A 4674-nucleotide genomic window follows, 5' to 3' on the forward strand; every position below is an offset into this window, starting at 1 on the left:
AAAACATATGAGAAATTAAGAACTCTTTGAGAAAAACTGACTTTGATATTATATTGAGATTCTGAGGGCAAAGTATTAATTTCACACACACGGCAAGGTAAAAAGAGAAGAAGATGCAATACGCAACATTTGAGTACACCCGTTTAGCGGTAAGGAAATGTCAAACACAGGCAGAAAATTCGGTCATTTAAATTTAGTCGCGCCGTATAAACATTTTGCCTCGGCGCTTCGTTCGCCAAACGCGACCGATTCAACGACAACGGTTTCGGTACCTCGCGTTTATCCGGCTGATGCACCCTTATAAACAAATTGTTCTACAAAGTCTCGCGCAAAGGCGCTTTCCCCGAAGAACCGTTTGCGCGCCGGAGGAGATTCGGAGAGCGGCGAACACGTTGGTGTCGTCACCCATAAACAAGTCGCCGTTAATTTCGAAATAACTTGGCAGCCTGGGCCAGCTGTTGGCAACGAGCCCCTGTTGACATAACTTTGACAAAGTCGTTGACAAAGTCTTGGTGCAGCTTTTTACGAGCGCGAGGCCATTAAAAGCTGATAAATCTTTCTAGATTCGCTCTTTCTCGCTCTCATCCTTTCTCTCGGGGCTCGCGATCTCGCGGGGCACTATTTCCATCTGACGCGACGCGTCGCGACGCCCGCCTGGCAGCTTGTGAAAATATCGGGTGTCCCCCCGGTTAAGCTACTCCCCTTCGCCATCCGTCGGATAGTCTTCCTCTCGCGCGACCGTGTTTGTCAAACCGGTGGCCACCGCGGCCAAACAAACATTTCGTACCACCCGTTAGTGACACACGACTGTCGCGCCCGCACGCGCCGTTCGTGTGGGATTATTAATAGTCGTAGCGACTCAACTCTTTCCCTCCGTTTCAGGAATGGAACCTGCGCCCCGAGGCTACGACGCTAATGCGAGACATAGTTGTCATTTATTTACAAAGGTTCAAAAGTTTCATTAAATATTACGAATAATTTAATATAGCTTTTTTTACATTTGTCAAACTGTTCAACATTTAATTTATTCAAGTCGTCTCGCGTGAGAGAGGCTCAAAACCCGGCTGAGGTAATATTTTTCGCAGTAACTTTCTTCGAAATTATAGCCAGTTCTGATCGAGTAAAATTACTTGTGTCCTATTCGAGTCATATAAAAATATAAATTCAAAGTAAAAAAAATAATGATTTTAAAATCGTGAGAAGAAAAGGGTCGTAAATTCAAAAGAGCTTGAATAAAAAGATAAATTTTGCTATAAAATTTGTTATAAATTCTCTTTTGTTGTTATATTTATTTGCATATTTGGATATTTCATATATTTGTATAAAAAAGATTTAGATAATTGCATTATATATTAAGCGTGCCGCAGCCTAAATATTTGAAATAACGGAGTTTTTCTTTCGCTTATAAGAAGCGCGCGTAGTTTAATTCGAGTAAACCCGTGAACCATCGAGAAATCTCAAGCGCGTGCAAACAATTTCAACCCCCGGTTCGATCAATATAATTATGAGTCCTCAGCACCGTTAGGTAGCATATGTTTCGCCCGGAAATTTATTCCATCCACGAACGATACCCTAAGAAAACATCAAAAATAATACGTCACTGGTCTCTCTCCAGCCCGTAATCGAGACTCCATATGTATGGCGCTCCCAGCATAAGTATATCATTGCGAGAAACGAAGCTTGATTGTGCATCACACGGAAGTGGATGACGAGAGCCGTTCTATAAAAAAAAAGCTATTCTTATGGCACAATAATATTAAAAATCTCGTACTGATGTAAAGATTTGTTTTTATATCACAGTAATAATATTTTAAAATAATTTGTTTTTTTAATGAATAAAAATTTAGAATAAAATATTTAGACACTAACACCCTGTCACGGCTCTTAGTCCTTTGTTCCTTCAAATTTGTGTTTATCACAATTTGAGCCATACGAATTTTATTAGTTTAATAATATTTTAATAAATAATATGGGCCTGATAGAGCATATAATCGCAACAGTATGCAAGGAAGATCAGGTACGGAATTTTGAGTTGCTTTTTTAAGCATTAAAAGCAGATGAAATAATAATCTCAAAACAAATAGTTGGGAAACTTTCATTGGAATCACCAAAACTCCGATTGAGCGGCTAGCCGCTAGGTAAAAGGGTTAAAAGCCCGAGGAACGTTGACCATCCTCGCAGCCTAAAGGCATTCGTTGATTACATTGGCCGAGGAGGGCCAAGGGATTTTAATTAGTGGCGTTTGCGCTTCGCAAACACCAGCCGATATGTCCCGGCCGTATCGAGCCCGGGAACCGAGGCAACTTCGGAAGCAAAAATTCTCAGCGATATCCATTTTTGACAGTAATCGCGGGATCAATACGCGAAAAATTTCCCCGCGTGATTTAAGAGATTTGGCGGTTGGTTGCGAGTCCCAGCCCTCTTCAATTATTCCCAGGCACTCTTTAAGCAAGAATACGAAGAGCCATGTGGTATTTTTAAATCGTTCGGAACGAAGCTACTGTCACCTAAAGCCTCACTCTCGCATCCCACCGAAGCCTTTCGCGCCCGCCGATCGCGCTTCTGTCCCTCTGACACAAAAATAAGAACCCTTTGACACATAGACCTCATTACGACTGGATTCCGCCCAGATGGTCGCCGACCGGCGGACAAAAAAGTGTCCATCGCCAGTATTTCTGGCGTGTAGACGCCGCCGCGGTCCCGTGTCGCTCGCACTTCGCGCGTCACCCCGCGTGACAAATGAGACGTTGTCGTACGTTTGTTCAAATTACTCCCGGCGCATTCCGCCCGCTCGCTCGCTCGCCTGCCGCTCTCAACGCGCGCTTTGAAATATTAGAGCCTCCTCGCTTCCTACCGCCCTCTCGCACGACAGACGCCCCGTTAGTGTCAGAAATTTCGGAAAACGCTAGAAGAGAAACCTATTCGGAGATGTTCCTCTCCGAGAACGAGAGCGAGCAACGTAAGTAATGACGCGAGGAGCGAATCGTCAATTGTACTTGACGTTTATTTTTCGCTAAAACGGTCCAATTGTCAAATCAGCGAAACTGTCATGATATAATTGTCGATCGGTAACGGGACACGTTGAGGGCGATTAAAAAAAAGAGAACAACCGCGGCAGAATAACATAATTCTGTCACGCGGAGGATGCGGAGGTATTAAATGCCGCGATGTCAAGAGTCATCTGGTAATGGTCGTGTTCCTGCGACAAGCAATCCGGAATCAATTACGGGCGCGCAGCCCCTAAGGAACTCTCCGATGCGTCGACGGCAACCGACGAGCGAAAAAGAGACAGAGAGCGGGGAGCTTTTTAGACAGCGGCGACCATTAATCACCTGCTTTTTAGCCGAAAATTCCCTCGCGCCTAGTTTACAAAACGAGGGTCGTCGAAATCGCCCCGTCACCCGGTACAAGGGTACCGCTTTTTGTACTTTCGACGTTGATCTGCGTCTAACTCGCAGACTCGATTCTCGTTTCTGTACAAAATAGATCGGTCCCATCTTTGTCCCGTCGCGTTTTTTTTTCTTCGGACGACTCGAGGATCGTCACGGATCAATTTTTTAGCCGACGACGCTAATCGATATTTACTGTAAAATTCTATTCTACTTTTACGTAGATCTCCTGTAGATTACATGCACCTGTATCTAGACGTGATTCATGGAATGTATAAGTATATTTTTAATTCATACTAAATTGCAGGTGATTCTACATGTTATTTCACGTGAGTGCATGAAATTATTTGTACATTCTGTATTCATAAACATTATTGGCAGTTCGATCAGAGATTTCAGTAATCGGGCATTTCGTAGCTGTCATCCACGATCCGACAATTTGTTTAACGCGCGGCACGTCTAATTAACAACTCTCCCTCGTATTAAAAGTTTGCATCGTTAAAACTCCGCTCATTAAGGCTCGGTCGCGAATTACACTCTCCGCCGCTTTCTCAGAAATCTCGGTAACGATCCCGATTGCGCTCCGGCCAGCGCGGTGAGCGAATGGAGATCGGTTTCGTGGCAGCTCGTCGTCGGCGAAGGAGACCGCTATCCCGGGATCGGTTTACACGAATCGGAAAGTCACCTCCGCGGCTGTCGGTGGTCTAGCTGTCACGGATAAGGACTGAAATAACAGAGACGCATTAGCGACGCGAGGATCAAAGTGCGCGCGAGTTGCAGGAGAGACGAGAAAATAATAAAAGGAGAGTGGCACACGGGGAAGAAGCCACCCAGGCTGTCGCGCGTGAGTTTAACGCGTACGTTAATGCCTGTCGGCCGGCCTGGACCTCGTCCTCTATAATTAGCCTGTATTGTGTTACTCACGAGCGGATTATTGCGCTCATAAAGCGTTCATAAAGTTTTTCGGCGTGGGACGACAGTCTCCGTCGTTTGCTGCTCGTCGCCGGCGACGGACTGATTCGACACATTCGTGATTGCGACGTCAATCCCCAGGCGCACTGTATACGAAAGGCGAGAAAAGTATGCCGAAGTAACAACGTCGTCGGATATTTGCGACATTTATGTCCAAATATTTATTATATTTAAATCAACGAATGATGAAGGTTAAATTCAATATACACACTTAGAGCTCCCTAGTACACGTGTACTAGACTACACGTGTATTTAACTTATCCGTGTTTTAACCCGTGTACACGAATTTAAAGAATCTTCATTTACGTGAATC

This window comes from Vollenhovia emeryi, unplaced genomic scaffold (genome assembly GCF_000949405.1).
Source record: "Vollenhovia emeryi isolate VEMERY1.0 unplaced genomic scaffold, V.emery_V1.0 DF939153.1, whole genome shotgun sequence".
Taxonomy (NCBI): Eukaryota; Metazoa; Arthropoda; class Insecta; order Hymenoptera; family Formicidae; genus Vollenhovia; species Vollenhovia emeryi.